Source organism: Cotesia glomerata, linkage group LG1 (assembly GCF_020080835.1).
Source record: "Cotesia glomerata isolate CgM1 linkage group LG1, MPM_Cglom_v2.3, whole genome shotgun sequence".
Classification (NCBI taxonomy): Eukaryota; Metazoa; Arthropoda; class Insecta; order Hymenoptera; family Braconidae; genus Cotesia; species Cotesia glomerata.
Window position 1 is genome coordinate 1,262,126 of NC_058158.1, and position 14,705 is coordinate 1,276,830.

The 14,705-nt window shown below is 22.6% G+C and overlaps 2 long non-coding RNA genes across 2 annotated transcripts in view; one reads left to right on the forward strand and one right to left on the reverse strand.

Annotated features, from left to right (window-relative positions):
* LOC123275018 overlaps positions 1 to 6,606 on the reverse strand; it is a 26,921-nt gene extending 20,315 nt beyond the window's left edge. Inside the window, exons 1-2 of the long non-coding RNA XR_006511607.1 lie at positions 6,390 to 6,606; positions 5,174 to 5,371 (exon numbers count right to left, since the gene is read on the reverse strand). This is a non-coding gene — a long non-coding RNA (uncharacterized LOC123275018). The remainder of the gene's footprint in view (positions 1 to 5,173; positions 5,372 to 6,389) is intronic.
* LOC123275017 overlaps positions 1 to 12,065 on the forward strand; it is a 14,799-nt gene extending 2,734 nt beyond the window's left edge. The window contains exon 3 of the long non-coding RNA XR_006511606.1: positions 11,853 to 12,065. This is a non-coding gene — a long non-coding RNA (uncharacterized LOC123275017). The remainder of the gene's footprint in view (positions 1 to 11,852) is intronic.
* The last annotated feature ends 2,640 nt before the right edge of the window (positions 12,066 to 14,705 follow it).

The window sequence follows — 14,705 nt, forward strand, 5'->3', positions numbered from 1 at the left end:
AAGCCCGGAAATGAATCTACCATCTACAAAATTATCACCCGAAGCTCTGGTATTAACTCTGCCAAAAAGATCCGAATTTCAGTTTGATAAATTAGTTATGAGATATTTTAGATGTTTAGAATTCATTCATTAAAAAACAATTCATTTTAATTTAATTTTATATTTTTTTTTTTTTTAAATAAAGTAAGCTTAAAATTTAATTTTAAGAATTTATGTCTAATTTTTTTAATATAAACATTTGGTAATTAAATATTTAATAATGAAAAAACTAATATCATTTTTGTTAAATTAATTTTTTTAGAATAGAAAAATTTGTAATTTAATTTTTAACCAATATAAAAATTTAGTAATTAAATATTTAATGATAAAAAAATTTTTAATTCAATTTTTTATTTAGAACTTTTTTTAAATTAATTTTTTTAGAATACCAAAATTTGTAATTTAATTGTTAATTAATAAAAAAATTTTTAAATCAATTTTTTAATATAAAAATTTAGTAATTGAATATTTGATAAAAAAATTTTCAGTTTAATTTTTCATTATCATTTTTTTTAATTAATTTTTTTAGAATACAAAAATTTGTAATTTAATTTAAACTAATAAAAAAATTTATAAATCAATTTTTTAATAATATTAAAATGTAGTAATTAAATATTTGATAAAAAAATTTTCAATTTAATTTTTCACTAATATCATTTTAAATTAATTTTTTTCGAATACAAAAATTTGCAATTTAATTGTTACTTAATAGAAAAATTTATAAATCAATTTTTTAATAAAAAAATTTAGTAATTAAATATTTGATAATAAAATTTATAATTAATTTTTTAAAAATAAGAAATTTTTAATTTAATTTTTAAATAATAGAAAAATTTTGAATTTAATTTTTTATTACAAAAATTTATATATAAAATGCTGTTCAAATTTAAAATCCCAAAAAAAAAATTGAGACTTCTTTTATGACTAGAATTTATAGAAAGCAATCGATTGTAATGTAAAATATTTTATGAAAAAATAACCGAGGATTAAGGAAAGAAAATATTTAAAGGAAAATGAATAATAGAGATTCATCCTTGAGAATATGTCACATGTACGATATGTACGAGAATTGCTAAATAATTTAAAGCTGACGTGCCCTATAAAAACATCTCGACACCTCACTTGTCAGAAAGGCTGTTGTCAAAAAGCATACCAGTGAAAATACAGATACGAGGTACCTGTCGTGATAGAGTGCTTATATATATATAACCCGTCGAGTTTTCGCTGGTCTAAAAATAAATATATGGTGATTTTGTTGTTTTAAACCTCGTGTTTCTTTATTTAGCCTAAGTCACACTCTCAACTAAAAAAATGTGTATTTAACGCCAAAAGTCTAGATTTTTAATTTTAACAAATCAGGTGAATTTACTCTCAGTAGGTCACGTTTATTCTTTTTCAATACAAAAAATTCATATTTATTTTTCATAAATATTAAAACATTTTTTTTCCCACAATTACTTATTTTATTTAAATATTCTCTTATTTTTATTTAAATATTTCTCTTGTTTTTGGTGTCAAGCGTGTCAGAGAGTTTTTTTTTCTTATTTAAAATTTTATGGGGCCGTTTATTGTTTGATATCACCAATTGAAAAATAAAACAGATAAAAACATAATAAAAGACAATAAAAAATAAAACAAAACCCACTAATTAAATACTTTTCCGCTCGGCGGTGCTTGACTCAAATATATATACTACAACTAAACTATTTCTTCTCTTTGTTTTTCCCTCTATACCACTCTTAGATACTTATAAACTGTATAGTACTTTTATTCTCCTCTATTATTTTTTATTTAACTTTTTTTTTTCTTTTCCCAACTACAACTAACAATTCAATATAAAAATAAACCCTAGTCTTTTATGTATGCCGAGTTATCATCGGTGTTAATATATACGAAGTGGCGAACCTCGGGCCACCCATGTGGGCACCAGGTATATTATTTTTTCTACATACACATTTACTTTATATAAAATAATATTTAAAACCCGGAGGATTATTTAGTAGCTTGGCTCCTCTCTACTCCATCCGAGTCTTTATTATATTTTTATGTATCCATGTATGTTTTTATTATGAATAAAATAAAAGAAGAAATGTTTGGAGTAGTCTTTACTTGGGCAGTCATAACATAATCGTGTCGCTGTCATACACCTTGCTCTTAGTCTCGACACCTTATTTTATTATCAAATATGTATCTAAAATAATCAGACAATCAGCAAACAATTGCCGAAGACCTGTAGCTAAAAAAAGATGTATAAATTGATATAACTCTGTAATCTACTGTAAATAATAAATTGCTAGTTAATCGTTAAGATTGACACAATCCTCCACTTCCACCGCGTGTGTATTATGTATTATTATTGTACATGTACATAATACATAATACATAATAAATAAACAAACAAAAATATTAACAGATTGACGATTTACTGACAAGACACGTGTCTTTCCTTAATGTTTACCACTTAAATATTCTTTTATTTATCCTCAAATTGCATCTGATAAAATTAATCCGATTGGATGGAAGTTTATTTAACATATGAGGTGTACTGGTGATATACTAAAAGTACCAGATGTATGACAAGATTGTTTCTAATTTTTCTTTGAGATTTTTATTTACAAGTTTGTTTTATTTTAAAGGTCAAAATTTGGGAAATTATTATTTTAGAATTTTTTAAAATAATAAATAAAAATGTTCAATCTAATTCCAAAATTATTTTAAATTTTGAACTTATTGATTGAGTTAAAATTTGAACAATAATTTTTTTAATAAAAATTGATTTTATATTTTTGGAAAAAAAAATTTTTAATACTTAAAAAAATTAAGTTAATAAAAGTTAATTTAAAATTGCAAATTTTTAGAGCAAAAAGTTGAACAATTTTATTAAAAATTTTCTATTCTTAAAATTACTAAAATCTTTTTAGAAAAAAAATATTTTTCCGCCTCCCTTTTAGTTTTCTTAATATAAAATTGAGATGAAATGTATGTGGCATCAAACTATTCGTAACGTAATTGGTCGAATATATCATAAGCATGAAAATATATGCAAACTCTATAGTCAGGCGCAAAATTCAATTCTAGTACACTCTCAAAAAGGACGTACAAAAATTACCCGTCCGCCCTTTTAGAATTAGCAATGCCAAAAAGTAATTAAAATTCAGCATTCAATAAAAATTATTGAAAAAAATTGGGAAACTCCCGATGGAAGTATTTTGTTAAATTTTAAAGGGATTTAAATTTAAAAACCGGATTAAAACTTTAAGTCGAGCTGCTTAAGATCTAAACGATTATTTTAACAAAACTTTAAACTGAAACACATGTTCAAATTTACATATTCTAAAATCCTATAGACTGTTGATATATATACCGGCTTATCACCTGTGAAAAAAGGACAATTCTTTAGTACTTTTTAAAAAAAAAAAAAAAAAAAAAAAAAAAACTTGTGAACAAGCAACACTTTGATCCTCGTGAAGTATTTGAGTTTCCTCAGGACGAATAAAAAATACAAATTTCATTATGTGCGTACATAACATCTAACTTATTTAAGCAGAAGCAAGTTATATTACCTTGTGCTACTAATGTCCAGTTTATTATTGACGTGCAAAAAGTAGGCCGACAGACGGAAAAAAAAACCCAAAGCCTGGTCTTGACACGCGCCCTGATGTTAGAACCGAACAGGTAGCAATTCTAGGATAATTGCGATCTCAAGAGATAGGCTTTTACAATCTGTCTAAGTCTTAGAAAAAAATGTTTCTAGATCCAGACAAAAAGGTCATTAAATGAAATCCATATTAGTAGGCAGGCTTACTTTAAGGGATCGATAGATTTCAAATCTTTAGAGTATTAGTTTGAAGTATTTAAATCCCTATAGTTATGCTGGCTATGAAAAAAATTAAACAGTGGCTAGACAAATAAATAGGTAAAGTATATCAGCAGAGACAAGTGTCAAAAATAAATTAAAAATTTACAAGATCCTGAAATTAGAAGACATTTTATATTTTTTTCTTTGATAGGTAAATTATAAAAAAAAAATTCAAAAGTTAATTATTTACAAATAATTTTTTACGGCGCATTTATGATAAAAAATGTCGTGAAAGAAAAAAATAAAGATTTCGATAGCTTTTTTGCCTTCAAAAGTCGGAAAAAATTTTGGCTCTCATGTTTTTGGATAAAATTTATATTTTATCTTTTTTTGATATATTTTTTTTTGAAAAGTACATAAAAAAACGAACATATTTTTAAAAAATTGCACTTATAGTTTTTCAAGTTTCTTACAAATGAAAATTTTTTTTTATTTTTCCGTAACAATTTTTTCAATAAAAAAAAATTCGAAAAATTTCTAGATGTCGGCTAACTTAATTTTCATAATTTTTTTAATGTATTTTTCAAAAAAAAAAATATATCAATAAAATCAAATAGAAATTCTGTTCAAAAAAATGAAAATTAAAATAATTGACCCCACTTGTAAATAATTACCAATTTTTTTTTTTTTAGTAACAAAATGATGAGTAAAAAAAATTCCACAAAAAAAATTGTAAAGAATTTTTTTTTTTATAATTTTTCAGATTTATTCGTTAAAAAAAAATTAAAAATGATAAAATATCTTCCGCCAATTTATAAACAAACAATTTATCAGCGAAATAAATTTTTCCTGCGATATGAGCTTTGACAAAAAATCGATACACTTGAGAGGATACAGAAAAAAAAAAAACAATTATTGGAGTGTGCTTTATCAAGCTCGACGGGCTGCAGACGGATGAGAGCCTGGAACGCGTGCCTCGGAGAGCGTTTCCCAGATTTGCAACCCCGGGGTCGGCTATCTCGCTTTCCTCGACACAGATACTGTTACTCACGTTCATGAGCTGTCCCCTAGATCGCTTAGAAGCGACGACCAAACGTTAAAATAATAGAGCAAGACCTCCCCCGACTTTCCCGATGATTCTTCTCTATTCACTGGGTACAAAGTCGAGAATGCAGCACTATCTTTCCCAGTTCACGGAGCAAAGTATAAACAAATATTTTTACAATGATGACATGACTGCTTACTATATTTTTATGCTTTAATTTAGGTCCTTTATTTCCCATGCATTTTTCGGGGCATTAAGATAAGACGGGGTTATAAATTCCAGTGACTCACCTCTCACTCTGGCGTATTCAGTATATTACTAATGTACGTCGGCTGGCGAGCGACCAAACGAACATTGTAAACTTGTAAAACTCAATAGATCATAGGTAGTATAGGCTTCCCGCTAACTTTTGTTTGTGTACGCGGGCACAATACAATCACTGGTGATACTATTCGACAGAAGTAAATTGACGAGAGATTATTTTGAATCTGTAAAAGCATGACCTATTGTTGTTATTATTATCATTATTAGTAATACTTTTTACTAAGATATTAAAGTTAATAATCATTTAATAATTTAAGACATTAAAGTATATTAATAAATAATACTAAAGTTAGCCGACGTTTTTAATTTTTTGACTTTTTTTTAATAATTAAATGAGAACAAAATAAATATTTTTAAAAAATTGCACTTACAGTTTTTAAAGTTTTTTTCAGATGAAAATTTTTTTTTATTTTCTTGTAATAATTTTTTTAATGAAAAAAAAATCTTAAAAATTTTTAAATGTCGGCTAAATTAATTATCATTATTACTAAAGTTAGCCGACATTTTGATTTTTTGATTTTGCTTAATTTGTTTAATTAGAACTAAAAAATATTTTTACAAAATTGCACTGATAGTTTTTTACAAATGAAAAAAATTTTTTTTTAATTTTTTTGAAATAATTTTTTTAATAAAAAAATAATACAAATTTTTAAATGTCGGCTAACTTTATTTTCATCATTAAAGTTAGCTGTCACTTGATGAATTTTTAATTTTTTTTAACAATTAAATTGATTTTAAAAAATTGCATTTTTAATTTTTAAAAATTTCTAAATTTCATTTTTTTTTTTTTGCCGTAATTTATTTGATAACAAAAGTTCTAAACATGATTAAATATCTGCTAAATTGATTTTCAAAATAATTTTTCATGACATTAAAGTTAGTTGTCATTTAATCATTTTAAAATTTTTTAAATTTCTAATTGTCAATTTAAAAAAAAAAATTTTTTTTAGACATAATTTCATTAGTTAAAAAATTATCAAATATCGGCTAAATTAATTTTTTTGACAAAAAATTTTTTTTAAAAAATCGCATTTGTAATTGTTTAAAATTTCTAGACGTCAATTTTTTTTTCTCATTTTTTTGCCATAAGGTATTTATTTGGAAAAAAAAAATTATTAAATATCTAGTAAACTAATTTTTATCTTTTTACTTAAACATAAAAATTAGTCACTTTCGACTCACTTTTACATTTCTCTGATATTTTTTGAGATTAGAACTCTGCTTGTCAGTACTGGTCATATTCTTGTTGACTTTCTTTTGTTTGACATCAATATTTGATAAGTCATTGTCTCGTTTTTACCTTATTTCAAGTCAAAGTTCTTGTTTAGATCTCTAAAACCGATGATTCTTTTTGAAATAATTACAAAAATAAAATTTATTTAATTAAATTGAAAAATTTCTAACTGTAATTGCAAATTTTCTAACTGCCATTCTCTTACTCAAAACCGCTGAGTCAGATTCTGTGAAGGTAGTCAAGTACTAAAAAATCCAAAATGGGGCCCGCGATTTTATTGGCCAAAAAAATGGCGCGCGCAGCGCGGAATTTTAAATTTCTAATTTAAATTGTGCCGCGCGGAATTTTAAAATTCTAAAGTTTTAAATTTAAAGTTTTTCATTATTTTTTAAGTGAATATTAAAAATGTTCATTTTTAATTCAAATAAATTAAATAATTACACAGAATAAAATGAATATTAAATACAAATACAAAAATCATATGACACAATGTAAATATTACACAATTTATGGGCAATTAAATTAATAAAAATATTAAATCATGCGAAAATGATATTTTATCAATTAAATAAATTAAATAAAACTTCATCTACCTTCGGAAATCTTTATTTATACTAATAATTTATAAAAATATTTTGGAACGCCCGAAAAGTGTTTAGTAATTCCCAGCTGCATATTTTATAAATTATAGTTTGTTTTTTTTTTAAACTTATGTAAATTCATGAAATTTTTACTTGTTTATGTCATTATAAATTAATTTAGCAGATATTTGATGAGTTTAATAATTTTTTTAACGAATAAATTATGGCTAAAAAAATTAGAAATAAAAATTAACATGTAGAAATTTTAAAAATTTTAAAATGCAATTTTTTAAAAATAATTTCTTGGGATGAAAAATAATTTAGCAGATATTTGATAATTTTTTTAAACAAATAAATTATGACTTAAGAAAATAGAAATAAATATTGACATGTAAAAATTTTAATAAGGGATTTTTTCAAAATAATTTTTAGAAGAGATTTGTGTGTTAAAAAAAATTAAAAAATAGTTAAATAACTTCTAACTTTAATGTAATTTGTCAATGAAAATTAATTTAGCAAATATTTGATAATTTTAATAATTTTTTTAACAAATAAATTATAAACAAAAATTGACATGTAGAAATTTGAAAAAGTTAAAAATGCAATTTTTTCAAAATAATTTTCTTGGAATGAAAATTAATTCAGCAGATATTTAATAATTTTAAGAATTTTTTTGAGAAATAAATTATGTTTAAAAAAATTAGAAATAAAAATTGAAATGTAGAAATTTTAATAAGGAAATTTTATTAAAAAAAATTAAAAAATAACTAAATAACTGCTAACTATAATAGCATTCTTCAATTAAAATTAATTCATAGAAATTTGATCATTTTTTTAGCAAAAAATTATAGTTAAAAAAAAATTCAAGTGTGGAAATATAAAAAAATAATTTTTTGGAAGAAATTTGCCTGTTAAAAAAATTAAAAAAGGCAAATAAACTTTAATGTCATTATAAATTATAAAAAAGACATCAACATCATCATCTAATCGGTTGACAGTTACAAGGGATGCGATAGAACAATTATTAAAACAAAAAGTAAAAAGGTGTAAAGCAGGTGGTGGATGAGTCCGCGGATCGGGTGAAAAATTAGCCGCGATTTAGAGCTTACTCGTGTTGGAATAAGTTATAAGCGAGACCCCACGTGAAGTGCATCATATAAAAAGTACTCGAGTACTCGTCCGAGTCAATTTTAATAATTTTCACCTCGCTCGCGATGACTCGCCGGATTCCCGAAGGCACGTTTCAATTAATATATCCCCGGGCGTGCTCCCACGGTCTAGTAGCTGCTATATATATATTCTTCATATTTATATTGATCGTACTTGTATATATGTGTATATAAATGATTGGGAGTGTGCTCCCGGCGACACAATGAAAATTTAACCGGAAACGAGTGAAATAATAATTCTGTCGAAAATGTGACTGGCAACGCACTGATGCATGAGACGTACGGGTATAAATTAAACTTTAATTATTCATCCATGTTTTACATTACACATATGCACACGTATTGCCTTTAATATATGTAATTGGTAAAACTGGCAATCAACTCCCGAGCAAATTACCGTTCAATTAAAATCTGATTATTTTTAACTTATTGCTTCTTCAAACATTATTATCAAAATTTAATTATCTCGATTTTTAATTTAAATATCAATTTTATTATTATCAATTTAAAAAAAAAAATTTTTTGTCAATAATATTCAATTTATTTGATCAAGAATTTTTAAATTCAATTGAATAAACCCTTATCATTGCTATTATTTTCTAAATATTTAAAACAAAAAGTATAATGGTGTTAATTATATTTAATAAGTATTAATTTAGTACTAAAGTTAGCCGATGTTTTTAATTTTTTGGTTTTTTTTTTTTCAATATTTATTTATTTATTTGTTTTTTTTTATGAAACTAAAATTCGCAAACATTTGATAATTTTTTAATGCTTCTAGAATAATAAATTAAGCCTAGAAAATTATTTTAAATAATTCCATTTGTAATTTTTTTAAATTAAGCGTCTAAAGATGGAATTTTTTATAATACTAAAGTAAGCCGACGTTTTTAATTTTTTTTCAATAATTAAATTAGAACAGAAAAATATTTTTTTAAAATTGCACTTGCAGTTTTTCAAGTTTTTTGTAATAATTTATTCAATAAAAAAAAATTATAAAAATTTTTAGATATCGGCTAACTTAATTTTCATTAAATATACAGAAAGAAAAATTTCTTGACTGGAGAAAAAAATTTTTGACTCAAGAAAATTTTCAAGTACCTGAAAAAAGACCGAAGTTATGTTGGCCGAAGTAAAAATTTTTTTTGAAATTCTATTCTTGATGGAAGTAATTTTTTTTTATTCAAATTATCATAAATACTTGGTACAATAAATTTTTATATTTGATCAAGATTTTTAGATACTTTAGGGAAGCAACGCCGCCTACTTCAGTTGAGAAAAAAATTTTCTTACCTTGAGAAAATTTTTCTCTTGAATATTTGATACCCTTTTTATATTATTTTAGCATGTAATTATCTATATTGAATGAAAAAAAATGATGAAATATTATTTGATCTTCCCATTTGACATGATAATCAATAAAAATATTAATGAAAATTAACTTCTATCTTTATATTTAATTTTTTGGAGCAAGAGGCTGAATTTTCTCAAAACACCAAGATTTTCTTGACAAATAAATATTTTTGGATCAAGATACGTATTTCTTAAAATAAGAGAATTAATTTTGTTGGAATAAGTTAAGTTTCTTGTGGGAAGAAAAATATTTTCTTGGCTCAAGTGAACCTTTTTTTTCGTCTAATATTTAATATTTCAGTGTGAAAAGGGAAAAATATTTACAAGGTGTTAAATTACCTTAGTGGTAATGAACAAGTTGAAAAAAAAGAAGAAATTTAGATATTTTTATGAGAAGAAATAAAATGCATGCCGCCGTCATAAACTCATAATCGATTTATGATGCCGGATAAAATTTTCTTGAGTGAAGAGAGCCGCTGGAAGCTGTCTGCTAAAAGTATCACGTTTTTTCCTTTATAATAAATAATAATTATATGTCTTTTTATTTAACTATTAGGTACGTGGTTGCGGTTTTAAGTGATGTAGCATCTATGGGATCCAGCTTTCAAGAAGATCATAAAATTTAGGTTTTAAAAACTTGTTACTGGGGAAAACCTGAGCCCAGAATTCTAGACGAAATTTTAAGTATTTTTCATCCCTGATAGCGTAATTTTGGAATAAAAAATAAATAAAAGGATTTTAAGTACACCTGAGAAGTATTCTATTGTAAGCGAGTTAAAAGTAATAGGATTTAATAGTTTTATTTTAGTTTAACCCTTTTTCCTTAATGGTTTACTTGAATGGGCCTGTTGGTTCAAGGTTGTCTTCAATTTTAATACTTTTCTCGCATTAATACTTTTGTCGGGTCAGTTTCTTCAGGAAAGAATAGTACATTGTTATTTAAATCTTAGTTAAATAATAACAATTTCTTTATTATTTTGTTTGCAATATTATGAAGAAGATAAATATAAAATAATAATAATAATAATAATAATAAAATTTTTGTTTAATAAGTTGAAAAAAAAAATTTTTTTTTAATTATTTAAAATAAATTAATTTTAAAAATTTTAGATAATTTTTTTTTTAAATGAAAATAATAATAATTAAATAAAATTTTTGTTTAATATGTTGAAAAAAAAATTTTATCATTTAAAATTATTTAAAATAAATTAATTTTTGAAATTGTAGATAAATTTTTTTTTTAATTTTAAAAATTAGTATTTATTTAAAAGGTAATTTTTTAGCATTAAAAAAATTAAATTGAAAAATGAAAGATATGGCAGAGAATTAAAAATATGAAAAAAATGTTATTTGATGATAATTTTGTTTATTGAGCGAGCGCTCGTAAATATATTTCCAACAAGCTCAAATAAACGGTGTAAAAATATTCTAGATAATGTCTATAAGATAGGACGTGCAAAACGTCGACGAGTCTTGTAGCCGGTAATACCAGCTACAGCTTAGAATCGAGTCCGACGCACCACTAGAGTCTCGACGTGGGGTCGATTATGTCAACATGGAGTTCAGTGGTTCTCCGCGAGCTTACGAGTATCATAAAATAAAACCAAATAAAATAAAATGTTTAACCTATGGATATATTGTCTGAGATTCTGCTAAGATTATATAAAAAATTTATTACTCAGCCTGTCAACCCTGGTACATTGCATTGACATTTTTAATAAATAATATAAAGTGTTCTAATACAATTAATAATTTTAAATATTAAATACTAAACAAAAATATAGTAATAATTATGACACTGGAATTATCAGACGACGATTTTTTTATTTTTTTTTTTAATTAACAAGGTATAAAAAGTTATTTAAAAAAATTTCATTTATAATTTTTAAAAGCACTTAAAAATTATATATTTTTAAAATAATTTTTTTTTGTAATAAATTAATTTGTTAAAAATTATTTTTTTTTTATTTTTAAAATTATTATTTTTTTTTATTTAAAAAAAAATCATAATTTTTTTTTTATTAAAAAAAAATATTATATTTTTTTTTATTAAAAAAAAATTAGGTATTTCTTTTTTGTTTAAAAAAAAATTTTTTTTTTAATTAAAAAAAATTAGATATTCATTTTTTGTTTAAAAAAAAATTTTTTTTTTAATTAAAAAAAATTATTTTTTTTTTATTTAAAAAAAAATTATTATAAAATTTTTTTTTATAAAAATTATTAAATGTCTTTAAATTTCAGTGTCATAAATAATTACAAATTACAAATATTAATTATTGATAAATTATGCCCTGGATTTTTGTTTCAGTTTTCAGAAGAACAAAGATTGGAGACAGAGTAGAAAATAACAAAGATCCATATTTAAGAACAACACTTTACTTTGTCTACTCAAGTAATAGCGATATCCACTTTATTGATAACGACTAAAAAAATATTTATGTGTTTTATATTTACACACTCACCGAAAAATTTCTGTCTATATAAATAATTAAGTATACATTTTCAGATTTTAATAAATATTAACATAACTATTTTAATTTGTGTATATTTATTAAAATTCTGTTTATTTATTGATATAGTATTAATAGAAGAGCTAAATATTTACAAATCTAAATTAAAGAGAAAAGACAACAGCTTAAGTACTCGCTAGTAAATAAAATAATATTTTTAAAAATTTAATTCACTCGGTAATTATTATTTTAAAGCCGTGTGTTGAGTTTAATCATATTTACTCGATAAATGTTTTAAAAGTTATACAAATGTGTACTATTATATTATATATATCAATGAATATTTTTTTATTTATATAATGGCACTTTTTTATTTATTATCAAACAAATTATTTTATCGTTCAATCTATCTGCTAGTGAGCAAATTGACCAATTAAATATTTTATATTTATAACAATAAATTACGCTGAATTTTTTGTTACAAATATTTTTTAATTATTAAAAAAGGCCGCGATTTAAATAAAGCTCGAATGATTAATAAAAATTTTAAATGTGTTACAATAATCGTATTACGTATATTGAATAATGTCGTGTGCTGAGCACATTTAAGTCTATTTAAATTGTGTAAATTATTGCTATCATTTAAATAAGCTCACTTGGTATTATTTATTCTTACTGCAATTAACACGTTTATTGAGGTCGAATATTTATATTTATACTTTTTTTTCCGAGTTCTAGATTAACAATTTATAAAAAAACGTAGCTTTAATTTAAAAGGTAATTATTTACAAGTCGGGTCAAATTTATTTTGGGTCATAACTGAGTGAAGAATTAATATTTCAAATTTTTTATTCTGCTTGTTTTTACGACGAATTTATGATTAAAAATGTCGTGAAAGAAAAAAATAAAGATTTCGATAAATTTTTTAGCCTTCAAAAGTTGGAAAAAATTTTGGCTTATGTTTTTGGATAAAATTTATATTCTATCTTTTTTTAATATATTTTTTTTGAAAAGTACATGAAAAAACGAACAATTTAGAAAAAAGTTGAATATTACAGTTTTCTAAAAAATTTATGAACTTGTTAAAATTGTCATAATCAACTTTTTTTTTTAATTGTTCATTTTTTCATGTATTTTTCAAAAAAAAATATATTACGAAAATCGAATAAAAATTTTGTTCAAAAAAATGAAAATTAAAATGGTTGATAAAATTTTTATTTTATTTTTTTTTGATGTTTTTTTTTAAAGTATATAAAAAACGAACAATTTAATAAAAAAAAAAGTTGAATCTTACAATTTTTTGAAAAATTTATAAAATTTGTTAAAATTGTGATATTAAAATTTTTTTTTCTAAATTGTTCATTTTTTTATGTATTTTTCAAAAAAAAAATATATTATTAAATTCAAAGAGAAATTTTGTTCAAAAAAATGAAAATTAAAATAAGTTGACCCCATTTTTGGCCATAATAAGGTGAAAAATTAACATTTCCAAATTTTTTTTTATCCTGTTTATTTTATGACGAATTTGATAAAAAATGTCGCAAAGGAAAAAAATAAAAATTTTGATAGCTTTTTTTGCCTTCAAAAGTTGGAAAAAATTTTAACTCTCATGTTTTTGGATAAAATTTCTATTTTATTTTTTTTTTTGAAGTTTTTGATTTATTTTTTTTTTTTAAAAAGTAAATAAAAAAACGAACAATTTAATAAAAAAAAGTTTAATATCACAATTTTTAAAAAATTTATAAATTTTTTTGGAAATTTGTTAAAATTGTGATCAATTTTTTTTTTTTAATTGTTCATTTTTTTATGTATTTTTCAAAAAAAAAATATTAATAAAATCAAATAGAAATTTTGTTCAAAAAAATGAAAATTAAAATTGTTGACCCCATTTTTGGCCATAATTAGGTGAAAAATTAACATTTCCAAATTTTTTTTATTCTGTTTATTTTTATGACGAATTTATGATAAAAAATGTCGCGAAGGAAAAAAATAAAAATTTTGATAGCTTTTTTGCCTTCAGAAGTTGGAAAAAATTTTGGCTCTCATGTTTTTGGATAAAATTTCTATTTTATCTTTTTTTGATATTTTTTTTTTTTTTTAAAAGTACATAAAAAACGAACAATTTATACAAAAAAGTTGAATATTACAATTTTCTAAAAAATTTATAAATTTTCTTTGAAAATTTGTCAAAATCGTGATAATCAATTTTTTTCTTATTTATTTTTTCAAAAAAAAATGAGAATGGAAATAGTTAACCCACTTGTAAATATTTACCATTTAAAAATAATTATATCGAAAAATAATTATTAAAAAAATATTTTACAGTGAATCATATACGCATCCAGCTTATCAAATAATAAAGATTTTTTATATAACTCTTATCGGATGCGTATTCATCAGTGAGTGATAAAAACAAATACTCGTGACGATAAATAACGAGGTAATATTTTTAACATTATTATTTCTACAATTACTACTTAATATTATTAATAATTATTTAAATAAAAATAAATAATCATTGAAATTAGCTTAGTTGATTCAGATCATACATCATTTAAAAAAAGTGATAATTTATTTACATTATTTAATTAATTATTTGGCTCTATTGTTATTAAAACTACTACCTTCGTGCGATTGAGGCAATCATTGGTCTAAAAAATAAATTTAAAAATAAATGCGCTCCTTATTATTAATTAATATTATTTATAAAT